The sequence below is a fragment of the Chiloscyllium plagiosum genome, unplaced genomic scaffold, assembly GCF_037043375.1.
Source record: "Chiloscyllium plagiosum isolate Xiang-an unplaced genomic scaffold, Cpla_swu_hap1 HiC_scaffold_9, whole genome shotgun sequence".
Classification (NCBI taxonomy): domain Eukaryota; kingdom Metazoa; phylum Chordata; class Chondrichthyes; order Orectolobiformes; family Hemiscylliidae; genus Chiloscyllium; species Chiloscyllium plagiosum.
The window spans coordinates 120,160,565-120,181,569 of record NW_028270147.1 but is presented as its reverse complement, the minus strand read 5'-3'; the positions used below and the strand labels follow the sequence as shown (position 1 = coordinate 120,181,569).

The window sequence follows — 21,005 nt, the reverse complement described above, 5'->3', positions numbered from 1 at the left end:
ACACTTTGCCAACTCTGAGAATCTATAGTTTCTGTTTCTATTTACATAATATATGGTGTCTCTTCCAGTCACTCATTTTTTTTTTAATTCTTCTGTATCATCTGTCTTTCTCTTGGTTCATAATACAACATATAATTATTAATCATCTTAAAACTCTCCAGAGTCTTGATCTTGCACAGGTCACGCCATAATTTTCAGATGAAGAAAGCCTTAAAGGTTGCACTTTTCAGTTTGAATTTGTGCTGTGTTGAGGTTCCCAAAATTGACCGAAATATTCTAAGATCTTATGCAACTTAATGGCTTAAATCATTTGTGTGCAGTTGGAAGTGTCAGTTTTTTCTTTAAAGGCCATATCTCTCACTTGAAATGGTCTGTATGTTTGAATACTTTGTGGCCTTTTTCTCTGATCTGATTAGGATCTTGCCATTTCAGGTGTAATTCCTTTTCTTATCCACTTAATGTATGACTTCATCTCACTCTCAACTTCAATTCCATCTTCTGGTAAATATTCTTCTGTATCTGTCACTGCAGTGCAATTCCATCTCTGTCCCTTCAACCCAAGTTGGAATCATTTAGTTTCCTTCTCTTAAATTCCCAAGTCAAGATTGTGTTTATCACTATAACAATTAAGGGCAATCTGAGCATGGGCTCCTGTGGGTCCCTTCCATTCTCCACACCTTTCTTGTGTCAAATCTTTATTTTACCCCGAACCTTGCATTTTCCCAACCACCTCTATCCATTTGACTATGCTCCCCTTCATTTGAGGTGCTTTTGAGTTTTGCCATTGGTCTCCTCAGAGGCAACTACTTGAAATAATTTCTGAAAATCCATGTAAACCATGTACACTTTTTTCGTACTAATCTGCTCTTTTATTAATACATCATTGTCAAATTATTTGATAGTTCACAACCTGCTAATTAGAAATTCATGCTAATTGCTCCTGATTAGCTCCTGTCTCTTGAAGTGCTCGTATTTATCTCCATATTTTTAACTCTTAATTTACCAACAAATGAAGCAAAACTAACTGATTGAGAAATTCCTGTTTTTCTTATTTTGATCAAGGAGTTAGCTGCCCGACAATCCTCTGGTCAACTTTTAGGAGGTAATAATTGGAGCCATGGTAATTTGCTTTCTATTTCCAGCATGTCCCACAGATGTCATTCATTTTGTTTCAAAGATTTGCCTCATTTTATGTTGTGGTGCCTTCCTTAGTATTATATTAGTTAGCTTGTCTAATACATCTGCACCTACCCTTGGTCGTTCTGCAATCCTATTAAACCCCTTCTTGAATCTCTCTTTGCCTTCTCACCTGCAATCAATGATATTCTAAATTTATCCTTGGTTCAGATCGTGGAGCAAACAGTTGCTACTTCATATATTTTGAACAGTATTCCTTTTTGTTTTCCATGTAGCGATCTAACAAGCCTTTTTTGGGGGGAGGGCGTATCTAATACAATTTTTTTCTCTGTTACTCTTTTACTTCTTAAAGTGACGAGAGAAATTCTCACTGAGATGTTTTCTGAAGACCCCAGGGCCAGCCAAGCCCCATGGATGAAACCAAGCCGAATTAGCTCTGCTTTCGTCATATGAACGAGGAATTTAAATGAAGTGAAGGTAATAATTCCATGTAATCCTTTTGTCCTACTTGTCAGTAATAATGTTGCAAATGCACTGCTAGTTGGAGCCTCGGATGCTGCCTGACCTGCTGTGCTTTTCCAGCACCGCTCTAATCTAGACTCTGGTTTCCACCATCTGTAGTCCTTGTTTTTACCTGGAGCTAAAATATGTAGATTGTGTAAGTGAGTGACTCAAATAGTGGCCACTATCCTGACTTGGAATTCTGCCACTGCTTCTTGCAAGTCCTTCCCTAATGAGATTGTGGGTCTAGGTTAGCACCATCTTGTCAAGATTAGAGTGGTGCTGGTGTAGCACAGCAGGTCAGGCAGCATCTAAAGAGCAGGAAAAATCAACGTTTTGGGCAAAAGCCTTTCATCCTCGGATGCTGCCTGACCTGCTGTGCAACACCAGCACCACTCTAATCTTGACTCTGATCTCCAGCAACTGCAGTACCCACTTCCGTCTACCATCTTCTCAAGGACAACTAGGAAGGGGCAATAAATGCTAGCCCACATGTATATAAACGCCCACATTCCATGAATGAACAAAAAAAATTACTCAAAATTGATTGAGCACCAAGGAACTCCATTTTAATTCTAAACTCCTCAATGCACATTTTTAAAATGACTCCTAGGGTCTGGGCATCGCCGGCTGGCCAGCATTTATTGACCGATCCTAGTTGATTTTGAGAACCTGGTGAGCTATCTTTTGTAATCACTGCAGTCCATGTGCTGTAGGTAGACCCACAATGCCCTAAGGGGGGAATTCCAGGGATTTGATACAGCAATCCTGAAGAACCAGTGATATTTTTCTAAATCAGAATGGTGCGTGGCTTGGAGGGGCTTTTGCAAGTGACAGTCCTGTGTATCTGCTGTTCTTGTCCTTCTAAATCTAAATGGTCATAGATTTGGGAGGATCTGGCTAAAGATCTTTGAATTTCTGCAATGCATCTTGTAGATTGTACACACTGCTGCTACTGAGTGGAGGGTGGTGGAGGGCCTGGCTGCTTACAGATGTGGTGCCAATCAAGTGGGCTGCTTTGTGTTGGATGTGGCGAGCTTATTATGTGTGACTGGAGCTGCACTCATCCAGGCAAGTGGGGCGTATTCCATCAGACTTTTGACTTGTGCTTTGTACTCAGTGGATTTGCTATGGGGATTCAGGAGGTGAGTTATACACCACAGTATTCCAAGTCTCTCACCTGCTCTTGTAGCCCACAGTGTTTATATGATGAGTCCAGATGAGTTTCTGGTCCATGGTAACCCCCATGATGTTCATAGTGAAGGATTCAGTGATGGTAATACCATTGAATGACAAGGGCCATTGGTTGAATATTCTGAGCGTTAGAGTTGTACAGCTCAGAAACAGACCCTTTGGTTCAACTTGTCCAAACTGACCAGTTATCTGAGATAAAATCTAGTCCCCCTTGCTAGCGTTTGGCCCTTTTTCCTCTGAAAATCTTTCTATTCATATATTCATCCAGATACCTTTTAAATATCTTTATACAGTCGCCCCTCAGCCTCCGATGCTGCAGGGAAAATAGCCCCAACCAATTCATCCTCTTCCTATAGCAGAACTCCCCCAACCCTGGCAACATCCTTGTAAAGCTTTGCATAATCCTTTCAAGATTCACAAAATCCCACCGAGAACAGGGAGTCCAGAATTGCACACGGTATTCTAAAAGAGGTCGAATCAGAATCATGTACAGCCGCAACGTGATTTTTCAACTCCTAAACTCAATGCTCTGACCAATAAAGGCAAGCATAACAAACACTGCCTTCACTATCCTGTCTACTTGTGACTCCACTTTCAAGGAACTATGAACATACACTCCAAGGTCTCTTTATTCAGCAACACTCCCCAGGACTTTACCATTGAGTATATATGTCTTGCCCCGATTTGCCATTACAAGATGCAACACTGTCCACTACGCCTCTATTTTTAGTGTCATCTGCAAACTTACTAACCATACTATGTCCCATGTTCACATCCAGATCATTCATATAACCGAAGAAAAGCAGTGAACCCAGCACCGATCCTTGTGGCACACCACTGATCACAGGCATCCTACTGGAGATGGTCATTGACTGGCAGTTTTGGTGCAAAACTTACTTGCCTCTTGCCAGTCCAACCTGCATATTGTCCAGATCTTGTTGCCTTTGAACATAACTCCTCAGATACTGAATCTATGAATGGTACTGAATATTGTGCAACCATCCGCACTTCTGACCTTATGATGGAAGTAAGATCAGGAACTGAGGAACCCCATTTTACTCTGATCTCCCCGATGATCCTCGAGGAACCTCATTTTACTCCAAACTGGAGAGACAATGTAATAGCTCTGAGTGTTAGCCACGGCTCAGTGGCACTCTTCCTCAGTCAGCAGAGGGGATTAAGCAAACACTGAAGTGAAATCCTGGATGACAGTCCTGGTGCAGTACTGAAATATTGTTTTCAAAGTGAGGCCCCATTTCCCCCTTGGGTGAGTTTTTTAAAAGAGTTTTGCTGTGACATTGAAGAGGAGTGGAGTTCTCCCTCATGGTGCTGGTCAGTCTACTACATGAGTCAGTCTGGCTCAACGTTTACTGAACCATTTCTCTAATTTGTGGGAACTTGCTGTGTGAAAGTTTGTTGCAGCTTTTGACGATATTATAATAGTGAATATACTTCAAAGGTTGGAAACAACATGCAACAAGTGTGAAATGTGATGTATATTTGTAAGTTGTTTTTGACAATTTGAGGTTTAGGTGGATGACTTGAGCATTGGTTACAAAGTATTGTCCATCACGAAGACCAAGTTCTTTCCTATTACAACAATGCAACTTCTATTTTACTGTGGCACTGACATTGAAGTGTACACTGGATGACTCCTCCCAGTAACTCAGACTTGCAACACTGCAATGTGAACTTTTTACCACAGTCTAAAGTCAACATCAAGCTGCTCATTGTCTAGCCTGACTTCACTTTGAGCACAGTGTTGCACTTTGCCAGGGACTGAGAATGGGCATTTGTAAATCAGCTTTTCATTCACAGAGCAAATTTGGAACTGTTCATTTCCTTTGCTTTGTCTTTATAACTTGACTCTGATGTGTCTTCAGTCTGAACTGTACTATTTCCCACACCTACATTTCCAGGCGTGTTACTTGCCTTTGGTGGTGTTAGCCGGGAAACCTATCAAACACTTCCTGCCTGGAGCCATGTGAGGCAGTGGTCAGTGGCTAGGTCATATAGCTTTGATGAACTCATCTGTTAAACTGAGAACGATTTGACCTTCCTGAAATGCTTGGTTCACTGTATGAATCCATGTCAGCCCCAATATTTATTGTGGGACTTCCTATAGCACTGATCTTGAGTTGTCTGCCTACAGTCTATGAAAGGCAGAACATTTCTGGAATTCGACGGAGCAGAGGCTTCTTAGAAGGTGCCATTGGCAAAGTGCTGAACCACGTAATGCAGTGAATCGTTAAGTGAAATAATTAATTTTCTCAGCCGAGGTCTTAGGCAAGAGAAAGTGTCAAACCTTCTCACAATCTGGGAATGTTGCATGCTACCTTAGTGTTGTTTCGTATATGCTTTCGGATCTCACTGATGTTATTCACTTCAATTGTCATTAAGCTTTCAAGCATTTAGCAGATTTTTGTTAAATAGAACATGCTTTGAGTTTCATCCAATTTTGCATCTTCATTGAGCAGTTTTAAAGACGGATAATGGATTGTGGATTGTTTTGTCTGTGTATTTAGGGTGTTTGCAACAGCTGCCATTTCTCCTGTGCTTCTATCCCCAGATCTTCATTTCTAATGAAGTTATGATGTTGTTTGGATTCAACCAAGAGCAATAGCAGAAGACAGCTTGGCAGAAGATGAAGAAATTTGGCAGGAGAAAATGTGATTGGATGACCCATATTTTGATAAGTGCTTCAGTTTCAGAATTGTCCAGTTTTACATTGTAGCATTACATCACGATTATGAACACTGCATCATACATCTGAATTTTCTATTATTTCAAATGACAAATGCTTTATCTGTTTTTGGCTTACCTGTCTGGTTCTCCTGCACAAATCCAGAAAATGCTTCAACTTTCTGATTGAATTGAAAACTTGGGTCCTCACTGGAGTAATTTGCTGAAAACCAAATCCTACTATTCCTAAGTTGCCAGAAAAGTTGAAAAAATATTCAGAAGGACATTGAATTCAGTGCAGTTGGCAAAGTAGTGTCATGTGTACTTCCTTAAATCCCAATGCTTGATTTCACTTTCTCTCCATGTTTCTTTCAATCCTATGATGAGTTTGTAAAGAAGACCGAAGCTGAACTCAGTAAAGATCTTGATGTTGCCAGCTCAAACTCAATCAAACCGCAGATTAAAACTCTGTACTCCACTGCTACTGAGAAACCGAAGATTCAACCTCCCTCTCTGCAGAGGTACTTTCAATAATGGACGTCAATTGTGACCTTAGGAAGGGATGCCTCTTGTATTTCTCTTTTATGCCCTTTTGTCCAAATAAGTTGGTGATGAAGTGGTTCTTTAGCTAAGGAGACCAATACTTTTAAAGAGACTTTACAGCAGAGAAGCGTGCCTTTTGGCCCAAAAGATTCGTGCAGTTAATTCATCTCCATGCGAGTCTACTCCCACTTTGTCTCATCCCATCAGTGCATCCTTCTGTATATTTCTCCCTGAAGTACTCCCCTTTAACAAATTTGTGCTATTCAACTTCAGCATTCCCAGCTCTAGCAAGTTTCATGTTGTCACCTTTCTCAGAGAATAATGTTTTGTTTTGAACTTGTGATTCAATTCGTTAATGTTAACTTCCTGTTCAGTCAGCCTCACAAGTGAAAACATTTCTCTCTCTATGCAGCTCAGGCACCTTCAGCGAGGACCAGAGGCCTGATGGGAAGGTAACTTGAAAATGTAATAACTTAGCTCGGGAGTTCAGTGTTTTTCAATTCTTCGGTGGCAGGTGGAGTGAGAGGAGCGACAGCGAGGACCAGAGACCTGATGGGAAGATAACTTTGAAATATAAAAACTTACCTTGGCAGAGCGAACACTGAGCAGGAACGGACATGAGACTGCTGGGTAAGTGAGGCTTTTAAAGGAGCAGCAGAGGGAGAGGGCACAGCAAGGCGCAGCGGACTGGTGGGTATATATTTGGGCAGCAGTTGAATCACAAGATGCTACACGTGTAGTGTCACCCCCCCCGCCCGCGCCCCCAACTCTCACCAAAAAAATGGCCTCCTGTGTGTTGCTAAGGTAAGGTGTTTCAATTGATATTTCTTGTGTTTCGTGTGATTGATTAAAAGTTGGCTATTAGATGGTTAGTTGAATAAGACCATAGAGAAGTACTAGAAATTATTTAATTCATAAATTTGTATAAATGAATTAAATAAGTAGAGATGGCTGGACAGGTGATGTGCTGTAGCTGTATGGTGTGGGAGCTGAACCCATTGTGAAGGGCAGTGACCATATCTGCAGCAAGTGTTGTTTGCTAAAAGAACTCCGGATCAGAATTAATATACTGGAATCTGAGCTTCAAACACTGCGGCACATCCGGGAGGGGGAGAGTTACCTGGATGCAGTGGTTCAGGAGGCAGTCACACCCGGTAGATTAAGTAATTCAAATTCAGTTAGTGATCAGGAACAACAGGGTGTGACTGTAAATGAGGCAGGTAGGGGGATTCTGAGTTCAGGAGTGAAGGAGCCTCAGCCCTTGACCTTATCCAACAAATATGCAATTTTTGCTTCCTGTATGGGTGAGGAAAAGGGCTGTGGACAGAATAAGCCAGCTGACCACTGCAACATGGTGCAGAAGGCCATTCAAGAAGGGGAGTAAAAAGACAAGTAGTTGTTACAGGGGATTCTGTAATTAGCGGACAGATAGTATCCTTTGCTAGCCGGATTGGGAGTCCCACATGGTGTGTTGCCTGCCCAGTGCCAGGATGCCGGACATCTCTGATTGGCTTGAAAGGATATTGGAGCAGGAGGGAGAAGATCCAGTTGATGTGATCCATGTTGGCACTAACAGCATAGACAAGGCTAGGCATCTGGGCCTGTGTGGGGAGTATCAAGCACTAGGAAGGAAATTGAAGAACAGGTCCTCGAGGGTCATAATCTCTGGATTACTACCCGAGCCTCGTGCTAATTGTCATAGGGATAAGAAAATTAGGGAAGTAAACACGTGGCTAGGAGATTGGTGTGGGAAAGAGGGTTTCCGTTTCATGGGACATTGGCATCAGTTTTTGGAACCTGGGCGATCTGTACTGATGAGACAGTCTCCACCTGAACCGATCTGGAACCAGTGTTCTGGTGAAAAGGATAAATCGGGTGGTCACTAGGACTTTAAACTTATGAGTCTGGGGAAAGGGAAAGCAACAGGGAGTATGGAGTCAAGTGGAAAGATAAGCAGCGGGTTAGCATGTGTGCAGGGTTTAAGATCAAGGCAGACTAGAATTGAAGCAAAAAAGAAGGATAACTTCGAACATATTAGTAGAGATGTTGGAAATCATGAGGATAAGAAAACTAGGATTAAGGCACTTTACTTGAATGCTCGTTGTATTCATAACAAAGCAGATGAATTAACAGCACAAATCATGATGAACGATTATGATGTGGTAGGCATCATAGTGAGGTGGTTGTAGGGGGTTCAGGACTGGCAGTTAAACATCCAAGGATTTACAACTTAGAGAGAGAGAGAGAGGGCAGAGTTGCCTTTTTAGTTCAGAATGAAATTAAATCTATGGCACTGAATGACATAGGGTCAGATGATGCGGATTCTCTGTGGGTGGAGTTGAGCCATAAAGGCAAAAAAACCATAATGGGTGTTATGTACAGACCTCCCAGCAGTGTTCAGGACTAGGGGCACAGATGTACCAGGAAATAGATAGGGCATGTCAGAAAGGCAAGGTCACAATGATCATGGGGAACTTCAATATGCAAAGGACTGGGTGAATGATGTTGCCAGTGGATCCAAAGAAAGGGAATTCATGGAATGCTTACAGGATGGCTTTTTGGAACGGCTTGTGATGGAGCCTACAAGAGAGCAGGCTATTTTGGACTTAGTTTTATGTAATGAGCCAGATGTTGTAAAAGATCTTAAAGTAAGGGAGCACTTAGGAGGCAGCGATCATAATATAGTCGAGTTCAGTCTGCAGTTTGAAAGGGAGAAGGCAAAATTGGATGTAATGGTGTCAAAGTTAAATGAAGCTAATTACAGGGGCATGAGAGAGGAACTGATACAAATCGACTGAAAGCAGAGCCTCGTGGGGAAGACAGTAGAGCAACAATGGCAGGAGTTTCTGGGTGTAATTGAGGACACAGTACAAAGGTTCAGCCCCCAAAAAAAGGAAGATTATACGGGGTGGGGGGAGGGGGGTGGCGGGGGCATTAGATAGCCATGGCTGACAAAGGAAGTCAGGAAATGGATCAAAGATAGTGAGTAAGCCTACAAAGTGACCAAGAGAACTGGGAAATCAGAAGATTGGGAAGACTGTGAAAACAAACAAAGAGAGAAATAAAGAAGGAGAGGATCAAATAAGCTCGCCAGTAATATTAGAAATGATAGTAAAAATTACTTTCAATACATAAGAAACAAACAAGAAGCAAAAGTAGAAATTGGGCCATTCCAAATTGATACAGGAAGGCTTGTGATGGGAGGTAAGGAAATAGCTGAAGAACTTAATCAGTCTTCACAGTGGAAGGCATGAGTAATATCCCAACAGTGAAGGAGAGTTGGGGGCAGAGTTGAGTATGGTATCCATTACAAAAGAGAGAGTGCGAGAAAAGCTAACAGGTGTAAAAATTGATAAATCCCCTGGCCCAGATGGGCTCCATTCCAGATGTTCTGAGAGACGTGTCTGAGGAAATAGCAGAGGCATTGGTTGTCACTGGAGTCAGGGAAAGTCCCAGATGATTGGAAAATCGCTTTTGTAACTCCCTTGTTCAAGAAAGGATCAAGACAAAAGATGGAAAATTATAGGTTGCTTCGCCTAACCTCGGTTGTAGGAAAATTCTCGAATCCATCGTTAAGGATAAGATTTGTAAGTTCTTGGAAGTGCAGGGTCTGATTAAAACAAGCCAGCATGGATTTAGTAAGGCAAGGTCATGCCTGAAAAACTTGTGGGCATTCATTGAAGAGGTAACAAGAAGGTTAGACCAGGGAAACCCAGTGGATGTGATCTATCTAGACTTCCAAAAGGCCTTTGGTTAAGTGCAACATGGGAGGCTGCTGAGTAAGGTGAGGGCCCATGGTGTTTGAGGTGAGCTATGGCATGGATTGAGGCTTGGCCGTCTGAAAGAAGGCAGAGAGTTGGGATAAAAGGTTCTTTTTCGGAATGGCATCTGGTAACAAGTGGAATCCCGTAGGGTTCAGTGTTGGGGCCGCAGCTGTTCACTTTATCTCTTAATGATCTGGATGAAGGGAACTGGGGGCTTTCTGGCGAAGTTCACCAATGATAAGAAGTTAGGTGGACAGGCAGTATGTTCTGAGGAGGTGGGGAGACTGCAGAAAGATTGAGACAGTTTAGGAGAGTGGTCCAGGAAATGGCTGATGAAATTCAACGTGAGCAAATGTGAGGCCTTGCACTTTGGGAAAAAGAATACAGGCATGGGCTATTTTCTAAACGGTGAGAAAATTCATAAAGCCAAAATACAAAGGGATCTGGGAGTTCTCGTCCAGGATTCTCTAAAGATTGACTTGCAGGTTGAGGCTGTGGTGAAGAATGCAAATGTAATGTTGTCATTTATCTCAAGAAGGTTGGAATATTAAAGCAGTGATATGCTACTGAGAATTTATAAAGCTTGAGATAAGCCTCACTTCGAACACTGTGACCTATTTTGGGCCCCACACCTCAGGAAGGACATACTGGCACTGGAGTGTGTCCAGCAGAGATTCACACGGATGATCCCTGGAATAGTAGGCTGAACATACGATGAATATCTGAAGATCCTGGGATTGTATTCATGAGAGTTCAGAAGGTTGAAGGGAGATCTACAAGAAACTTAGAAGATAATGCATGGCTTAGAAAGGGTGGACTCTGGGAAGTTGTTTCCGTTAGGCAGGGAGACTAGGACCCATGGGCACAACCTTAGAATTAGAGGAGGTCAATTTAGAACGGAAATGAGAGACATTTCGTCAGCCAGAGAGTAGTTGGCCTGTGGAATTCATTGCCACGGTGGCCGGGATGTTAAATGTCTTCAAGACAGAGATTGATAAATTCTTGATCTCACGAGGAATTAAGGGGTACGAGGAGAGTGCGGGTAAGTGGAGTTGAAATGCCCATCAGCCATGATTGAATGGTGGAGTGGACTCGATGGGTCGAATGGCCTTACTTCCACTCCTATGTCTTATGGTCTTCATTTTTAAACTTCTCTATCAAATCTCGTTTTCAAAGTTCTCTATCCTGTCACTAGTTTATACAGTTAATGGTTGGGCCCTGGGGAGTTTTGCTGAACAAAGAGACCTTAGGATGCAGGTGCATAGTTTCTTGAAAGAGGAGTTGCCGGTAGAAAGGGTGGTGAAGAAGGCATTTGGCATGCTTGCCTTCAATGGTCAGAACATGGACTGTAGTGGTTGAGGCATTGCATTGCAGCTGTACAGGACATTGGTGAGGCCTCGTCTGGAATACTGCATACAGTTCTGATCCCCTTTCTATAGGAAGGATGTTAAACTTGAGAGAGTGCAGAAAAGATTTACAAGGGTGTTGCTGGGACTGACTGACAGGGAGAGGCTGAATAGGCTGAAGTATTTTTCCCCAGAGCATTGGAGGCTGAAGGGTTTTTGCAGAGGTTTGTAAAATCATGAGGGGCATGGATAGGGTGAATAGCCAAGATTTTTTTCCCAGGGCAGGGGAGTCATAAACTAGAGGACAAAGGTTTAAGGTGAGAAGTGAAGATTTAAAAAGGGCCTGAGAGGTAACTTTTCAGGCAGAGGGTGCTGCATACATGGAATGAGCTGCCAGAGTGGTGGAGAGGGGTTCAATTTTAATTTTTCGAAAGCATCGGGATGAGTACATGAATAGGAAGGGTTGAGAAGGATATGGACCAAATGCTGGCAAACTGGGACTAGGTCACGTTGAGATATCTGGTTTGTGCGGGTGAGTTGGGTCTGTTGTATAACTGACTCTAGGACCCCTTGCCTTTTGACCCCCATGCTCAATCAATCTTTTGAGATGAAATATTTCATGTCCAGAACTATCTGGAGTTTAACATTTTTTAAAAAAAAAAGATGCATTTGTAATGAAGTCGATCTGTTTATTCTGTATATGAAAAAGAAAGAGAATGAATCATGATTTTTAAAGATGGAATGATGGCTGAAGGTTGCATTTGACATAAAACCTGCATACTTGCTGCTGCAGAATATAATATGTTCATATAGAATATAATCAGTTCTATTGGGTGGGTTTTTGAGATGTGCCTTAAAGCAGTCTAGTGGGTGAAAGATTTCTCCAAAGTATTGAGTATTATTGGAATGGAGAACTGCCACATATATTGTGATCCGACCCCCATACTGTAATTTTTAAAACAATGAAATGGACAAGATCACTGCCCATTCATATTCAATACCCTTTTATACATGAAATGTGACCTTTGTTTTGCTTCCCACTTCCCTATCTCTATCTCCTGAGGATCTGAAACCTGAATACAGGCTGAGGTAACCAGTTGTTGTCAGGAACAACCACTTAACCCATGCTGTTACTAACTTAAGTGGGAACAAAATGGCTTCTCAATGCAAATAATATGACAAAATGGCTTCTTGGCTGCAAATTGACAATTCTGTTAAAAGCTGCATAAAATAGCTTTTAATGCTGATCGGGCTGCATAATTGACTAATCACAGTCTGCCTCAACAGAGATTAGCAGACAATGCTTCCTTTACAGCATAGAAATAACTAGACTAGATAAGACATTACTGGCCACCCTAACTGACCTTCAACTGCAGATGGCAAGACTCGGTTAGTGAGGTTAGGGTGGCTTAAGTGTTGGAAAACAAAGTTGGTTCCCTGGAAATATTGGACCAAGTAGCTGTCAGTTAAGATTGTTTCATAAGTTAGTTGGTAATTGGCTGAATGTACTATACGATAATGGCCTGTACCTTTCTTTAAGAGAAGTATAAAAATGTCTGTTTGAAGGGGTGTAGGTTTGCTCGCTGAGCTGTAGGTTTGATATCCAGACGTTTCATTACCTGGCTTGGTAACATCATCAGTGGCGACCTCCAAGTGAAGCGAAGCTGTTGTCTCCTGCTTTCTATTTATATCTTTCTCCTGGATGGGGTTCCTGGGGTTTGTGGTGATGTCATTTCCTGTTCATTTTCTGAGGGGTTGATAGATGGCATCTAGATCTCTGTGTTTTTTTATGGCATTGTGCTTGGAGTGCCAGGCCTCTAGGAATTCTCTGGCATGTCTTTGCTTAGCCTGTCCCAAGATAGATGTGTTGTCCCAGTCGAAATGGGGTTTTTTTCATCCGTGTGTAGGGCTACGAGGGAGAGAGGGTTGTGTCTTTTTGTGGCTAGCTGGTGTTCGTGTATCCTGGTGGCTAACTTTCTTCCTGTTTGTCCTCTGTAGTGTTTGTGGCAATCCTTGCATGGAATTTTGTAGATGACGTTGGTTTTGTCCATGGGTAGTACTGGGTCTTTTAAGTTTGTTAGTTTTTGTTTGAGAGTGTTGGTGGGTTTGTGTGCTACTATGATTCCGAGGGGTCTTAGTAGTCTGGTTGTCATTTCTGAAACTTCTTTGATGTATGGTAAGGTGGTTCGGGTTTCTGGCTGTGTTTGGTCTGCTTGTCGTGGTTTGTTCTTGAGGAATCTGCGCACTGTATTTTTTGAGTATCCGTTCTTCTTGAATACGTTGTATCGGTGGTTCTCCTCTGTTTTCCGAAGTTCGTCTGTGCTGCAGTTTGGCTCGTTGGAATAGTGTTCTGATACAGCTTTGTTTGGAGGTCACCACTGATGATGTTACCTAGCCAGGTAATGAAACGTCTGGATATCAAACCTACAGCTCAGCGAGCAAACCTACACCCTAACCCTCAACCTGAGCTACAAACCTTCACAAACCTTGCACATGTCTGTTTTAAGCCATATGCGCAGTTCCTCTGAGGAACATGGAAGTGTATAACCTCTGTGTTTGTGGACGATCTGTGCCTGGCCATATGAAAAATAAAGAATGAAATGTTAAAGAACCAGACCAATTGTGAGTGCTTTTTCACCGATCATGGAACAGAGAGACCACCTCCCCCCAACTCCACTGGGGGTCCAGATCTTCACTACCAGTATTGTCTGAAGAATGTCTTGCTCCAGCTTGGCAAACCAGTTGCATATACGTTGAGTACTGTTCTGTGGTCACCTTCAGTGTCAGGCGAACCTGCATGCCATGTTGTCAATTGCTGGTCTCACCTTGGAATGTCGGAGTGAGTGCTATGCATGCAACTTGATGCTGACTCCTTTCTTTTTATACCGTCTGTACCAAACCCAGTACCATTTTCAATCACCTTCCATCAGTTTGTGCTAAGATGCTACAGTTATATTCTCCTTCAGATGTTGGTGACAGTGATTCATTTAAAATTTATAAGCTCCTGGTTTGGGCAGTATGAACCATGTAATTCCTTGACATTAATGCACTAATATCAATGCATGCATATGGGGAAAATAAAAATTGCTATGCTTTTATAAATGACGCATGGTAGCTTTTTTAAAGCATTTTTGCATTTAACTGTTGTATCATCAGATCAGTACAGTAACGTGCTTATTTTTTTTCAATTCTATCATGAATTGGAATGAGAATTATTTTGCTTTTCTCTGAGACTTTTTTGACAGCTGGCTGTCTTTTCATTATTGTAACTCCTATAAGACAGATGTACAGAAAGCTGGTTTTGTAATTTAAAGTATGACTCATAACTGGAGATGAGTCATATTGCGTGCACTTCTGGTCTACTTCCTATCGGAAAGATGTTGTGAAACTTGAAAGGGTTTAGAAAAGATTTACGAGGATGTTGCCAGGGTTGGAGGATCTGAGCGACAGAGAGGGGTTAAACAGGATAAACAGGTTAGGGCTGTTTTCCCTGGAGTGTCGAAGGCTGAGGCGTGACCTTCTAGAGGTTTAGGAAATCATGAGGGGCAAAGTCTTTTCTGTGGGGTGGGGGAGTCCAGAACTAGAGGGCATGGGTTCAGGGTGAGAGGGGAAAGATATAAAGGAGACCGAAGGGGGAATGTTTTCACTCAGATACGTATATGGAATAAGCTGCCAGAGGAAGTGGTGGAGGCTGGTACAATTGCAACATTTAAAAGACGTCGGGATGGGTATATGAATAGGAGGGAGATGGGCCAGGTGTTGGCAGGTGGGACTAGTTTGGGTTGGGATATCTGGTCGGCATGGATGAGTTGGACTGGTGGGTCTGTTTCTGTGCTGTACATCCTTATGACTCTAAAAGCAATTTATGACGTTCTAGTGGAAATAAAATCGTGCAACAATTTTGTGATTCTGCCTGGGGTTATCACTGTTCAGTTGCCAGTTTTGCCTATTGCAGACTGTACTGAAGGTTAGACAGAAATGGGGGAATGTTGCTCATTGAAAGTGATTAAGTTAGACGGCTACAGAGATAAGTCTGAACAGTGGGACTATCTAGGTAGCTCTTTGGGTAGCCGGGATGGACACAATGGGTTGAATGGCCTCATTCTGTACTGTAAAATTCTATGATTCTATAATTATGGATGCTATATCTTTTTCACCACTTTCCAGGAAGGTGGTGTCGGGATGTATCCGTTATGAAATTAGAGCTGATTATTCTGCATGTGCTGTGTGTTTTATGCTGCAAAGTTCCAACTTTATAAATTATTTCCCATGTTTCCAGGACTGGATCTGAAAAGAGCTGGAAATCTCTTACTGAGAGTGAAATATCCAAAGCATCACTGGGCCCCATTACAAAGCAGGATATGTATATAACTCCACAAACAATAGGGCTTGTTTCTTTACAGCACCTATGGTGTTAATTTAGTTCAGGATTGCAAAATTCCATAAAATGTTTACAAGTAGTTTAATAAATTGACTTTGTTTATTCAGCAGCAAACTATCAGCATTCAAACCGGAAACTAACATAAATAGACAGCTGATGTATCTGGTTTTTTTTGTAATTCTGCAATTCTTCACTAACTGCTTCAGTTCAACATGTTCTCCCTTGTAGCTGGATTTTTTTAATTTAGTTCAGACCACTATGTGCCATCACTAAACCTTGTCTTTAAAGAATCTAAATAACATATTTCAAAAAGGCTTGTTCTTTCATTAAGAATGCACATTTTTTCAAAAGGTATAAAAATTGCATTCTCAAACGCTTGCATTGCAAGATTACGTAAAGTAAGTTCATGTCCCACTTCAGAGACCTGTGCTTTGTGAATCAGACTGATGCACCAGTGCAGTGCCATGGGTGTGCTTTGCTGTTCGAGTGCGATCATTTGCTGAGCTGAGACCCCGGCTGCTCATCAAATAAGTGCAAAGAGTCCTTTGCTACTTTTGGAAGACAAGCATAGAGGGTCCTTGTGGGTGTCTTAGCTAATATTCAGTCTTCAACGAACACCTAAAACAGTTTATTTCATCTGTGTCATTGCTGGAACTATGCTGTTCAAAATTGGTTTTGGACTTCCAATTTTTCAACCATGTGCTGAAAAATTATTTGATTCATTACAATAAGATTTTGGGGATCATTGATTGTAAAAGACATTATATTTTGGCACTTTCTTTTTCGATACCGAGTTATAAACCAAATTGCTTATATTTGTTACAGATCAAAGTTCGTCGAGTCGAGATGGGCAGAAATCCAACTTGCTCAGCGAACGATGCATCAGATCGAAACAAGTCTGCACTCTTCGATAGTCGACTTGATGACCCCTCTAAGAGTCCTTCTCCAGTTTTCAAATGTTATTTGAAATCTCGACCTGACTTTGTTGAAGGGCTGGATAATGTGGCAGGAGCTCTTAAATATAGTCGTATGCCAGATCAGTTGGCATTTAGGCCAGAGGATGGTTCTGGTGATGAAAGTGTTGTGTCCAGTCATCAATCTGTGCAAGGTGATATCCAGGAGGAACTTAGTCATCTAAAATCATAAGACTCTGATGTCGATGATGTACTAGGCTTGTCTCAGCAATCTGATCAGTCTGAACCCTTGCTGAAATTAGGCATTGAGAAACTGCAGCACATCAATATCCCTGAGCGTATCAAGGAATTAACTCCACTAAACAGAGTCCTATCTGATGACACAGAACAGCCTTTAGTAGCTTAGCTTGTTGAAAAGACATTTGAGGACTTGAAGGATGAGGAATATTACTTGCACAAGGACGGCTATCCTGATGAGGAGGATGGTGCAAGTGATCATTCAGCCAGTTCTGTGAAGATTGTCAGATCAGTTAAGTCGGGCACCTCCATTGCATCTGCGCTATCTGACTCTGGAGAATTGAAAAGAACTCCATCAGAGAATGATTCTTATTCTCAAGGATTTGAGTACCTTTCCCAAGGAAAGGAAGCAACTTACTCAGAAAGTTTTGAGTCATTGCGAAGGAGGAATGAAGACATGAATGAAAGTTTACACGGTGGGAGTTGCAAAGCTGGCCCGGAATCTGCAGAAGTCCTTTCGCGAAGGATCAAAATTACCAGTGACAAAAATCTCACTGAGGCCTCCTGTCCTGTGCATTTCAGCAGGAGGGAATGAATGAAGGGAAGAAGCTTTCTCAAAGTGTTTCACCAAGTATCAGTGTGGATGATGAAATCAGTGAGCGACTAGGTGAGAAATACTCTCCCAGCTGTGGTAGCGTACATTCAGAACAACTTGTAGACTTGAAATGACCAACTGAGAAGAACAAAGTGATGCTAGCAATGAGGAACAGATTCCCATGCCATCACATTCTCCCTCTCCGTGTCGCACCCCAACAGCCATGTTGCCTGAAACCAATGAGTTGCCTGAATCCCAAATTGGTGCAAGAATTTTAGTTAGTAGCATCCACGAGGGACACTTCGCTTCAAGGGCAGAACTAGCTTCGCCAGTGTCTTTTGGGCTGGTGTGGAGCTGGATAAGCCAGAAGGCAGTCATAATGGGACATATGATGGAGTTGAATACTTCACATGCAAGGACAAATGTGGCATCTTTGCTCCTCCCCACAAGATTTCCCTTCGACCTGAACGTTCTGGGGATGGTATCGATACAACTGAAGATGAAAGGGACCTACTTGTGGAGGATAAATTAGGTCAAGACTACAAAACGTGTTGTGATGAAGGAAAAAAGCCAGAGCTTTCTAAAGAAGTAACAGAACGGCAGGCGGAAGAGTTTGAGCTCAGTAAGACTTTAAGCTGAGTTCATTTAAAAACAGCTTGAATGATCAAAATGCAAGTAATCAGTTTTCTGAACCAAGTACCTTTGACTTACTGCACAGTATTAATGAATCTAGCAAGGCAGTGGTAACTTTTGGAGATGACCAAAATTTAAAAGAGAGCTTGCCCAAGTCTGATGAGGAGGAACGATTGGCAAACTTGTGTGAAGACCAGAATGAAGAAAACATTAACCGTACTGATGTGTTCATAGAGAAAGCATCCAAGGCAGTACTAGAGACAGAAACCTATATCAATACCATGTGCTGAAAAATTATTTGATTCATTACAATAAGATTTTGGGGATCATTGATTGTTAAAGACATTATATTTTTGTGTCTTCCAGTGCACAAAGGGAGGAGTTTTCACTAAATATCCACAGGATCGCTTCAATTTCTCTGTTGGATTTACTCAACAGGGAAAAGGCTCAATTTAAAGTATCATTCCTCGAGCCTGAATCTGAGGAAATCCATGAGGAGCACGTGGAATCAAAGGAGAGGAACTTGAGGGCAATCATGAGGATAGCGAAGACTTTAAAGGAGATGATCGGAAGAGCAGTGATTCAAAGGCCAATTCTTTGGTTGATATGTTGCCATCTTCCTTTGTGAAGGACGCTATTGAACAGTTGGAAGAAATCATGGAAGTCTCAAGCTGAGAAGATCCAGTTTACTAATCAAGGATTACAGTTCAAATTGGATGTTGAATCCTGGCCCAGGTCACCTTCCAAGGCTCCAAAGGAGGAACACAAGACTGTTATCCAGTTGGAGACATCTGAAAGAGCTGACAGTGTTGATGATAAGGAGGAAGTATTATCTCCAGATCTTTGTCCCTGACCTGTAAGTATTAATTTTGAACCTGTTTTGGGATGGATTTGAATTTCAAGAATTGGAGATGTGTTATCGGTCTCGAAGCATTGATGCAATTATTTTAGTAATGATTCCAGAGCTCGTTAATTATTACATTTGAACATACAGGTAGACAATTCTTTATTCGAAATCCCGAAATCTGAAAAGCTCCGAAATCTGAAATTTTTGTTGTGAATTTTTTTGTCTAATTAATAAGATTGTTTGGGTTCACTCCACACCCACTCGACCCACATCACACTGGGGGTGTGGCCCAGTACTGGCAGGTGTCAGTTCTGTCTCAGGGCTCATAGTTTTCACAGGTGGGTCTGCTGTTCAGTAAGAGTTTTAAAAATTTTACTGTTAAACTGTCACTTACTCTGAAAACTAAAGAATTCCGAATTCTGCAAACAAGCTGGTCCCGAGGGTTTTGAATAAAGGATTGTGTCCCTGTCGTACCGACAACAGGATGGTGGAGCAATGACAGGATTGTTGTTGTTTCCCGAACAATATTTCAAAATACAACTCCACTTTCTTCAGGCACATTTTGCAGGTCATCATTTTCAGAAATTACCCTGAGTGTTCCGCTTTCCCAATGACCCTTTACCAAAAGACTGTCGTGAGGAATATCTTGATAAATTGTGAAATATATTTGTGGGTGATAAAATCAAGTTGTGGGGAATGTACTTAAAATTTCTGGTGTCTCGTTGTTTTCTACCTTGCCCATCAATTCTCAAAATATTAGATTAGATTAGATTAGATTACTTACAGTGTGGAAACAAGCCCTTCGGCCCAACAAGCCCACACCGCCCCGCCGAAGCGCAACCCACCCATACCCCTACATTTACCCTTACCTAACACTACGGGCAATTTAGCATGGCCAATTCCCCTGAGCTGCACATCTTTGGACTGTGGGAGGAAACCGGAGCACCCGGAGGAAACCCACGCAGACACGGGGAGAACATGCAAACTCCACACAGTCAGTCGCCTGAGGCGGGAATTGAACCTGGATCTCTGGCGCTGAGGCAGCAGTGCTAACCACTGTGCACCGTGCCACCCAAAATACGTATAAGTACACCCGATTATTTCTCAAGGATTTAGTGACCATTTCTACTGTGTAATTATTGAGTTTAGAACTTAAAGCTTGCTATTGAAATTCAAATCTTTTCCTCCTGCACTTTTCTGACCATCCCTCAAAGGGAGGCAATGTTTTTAAAGAGTTTTTTTTAAAACTAAGTGTTCTGAAGCAAAGTCCAGAGACTGAATGACCATCTGATTAGAAGAACAGAAGGGTTTATGGTTTGCACATATTAACATTGATTGGGCAAGCAGCTCTTTTCATGAAAGTGCTTGACAAGTTCTCATACTGTCCATTCTTTTCTGAGCATTCAATGTAGGAAATCACTGAAATAGGAGCTTGGGTCACTTTGATTTGATACAGCAACATCCTGACTAAACTGACACATTCTTTTCTGATTTGCATTTACCTACAAATTGCAGGAATATAAAAGGGGTGCAGCATTCAACTGAAAATGATCTGATTTTGGAAAGCTGAAGCTCAGAACCTTCAGTCTGAAATCGTTCATTCCCCTAAGTATAATAAATAGAAAGATGCAAAGAGTGTGGGCGGCATGGTGGCACAGTGGTTAGCACTGCAGCCTCACAACGCCAGAGACTCGGGTTCAATTCCCGCCTCAGACAACTCTCTGTGTGGAGTTTGCACGTTCTCCCCGTGTCTGCGTGGGTTTCCTCGGGTGCTCCGGTTTCCTCCCACAATCCAAAAATGTGCAGGTTAGGTGAATTGGCCATGCTAAATTGCCCGTAGTGTTAGGTGAAGGGGTAAATGTAGGGGTATGGGCCTGGGTGGTATACACTTCGGCGGGTCGGTGTGGACTTGTTGGGCCGAAGGGCCTGTTTTCACACTGTAAGTAATCTAATCTAAGAGTTTTTTGTGAGGTGAGATTCAGCTTTTGGCATTTGAACACAAAATTATTTTCCCTTAGTTAAGCAAGAAAGACATGGGTTAATAGTGCTCGACAGCAGCTCTGATTGATGATATGTATAACAGAGCATGTTAAAAACATTATCTCGATCCTGATGACTGCATTGAATTCAATTTACCATTTTGCCCCTTCCCTAAAAATCCAAAGCCCCTTTCTCTTCCACTGTTTGTACTCTCCCATTATTAATTTATCATCCTCATCATCATCAGACTG

At 42.1% G+C, this 21,005-nt stretch overlaps 1 pseudogene; it reads left to right on the top strand.

The window, feature by feature from the left end:
* LOC148149291 (centrosome-associated protein 350-like) overlaps window positions 1-18,780 on the top strand; it is a 629,436-nt pseudogene extending 610,656 nt beyond the window's left edge.
* The last annotated feature ends 2,225 nt before the right edge of the window (window positions 18,781-21,005 follow it).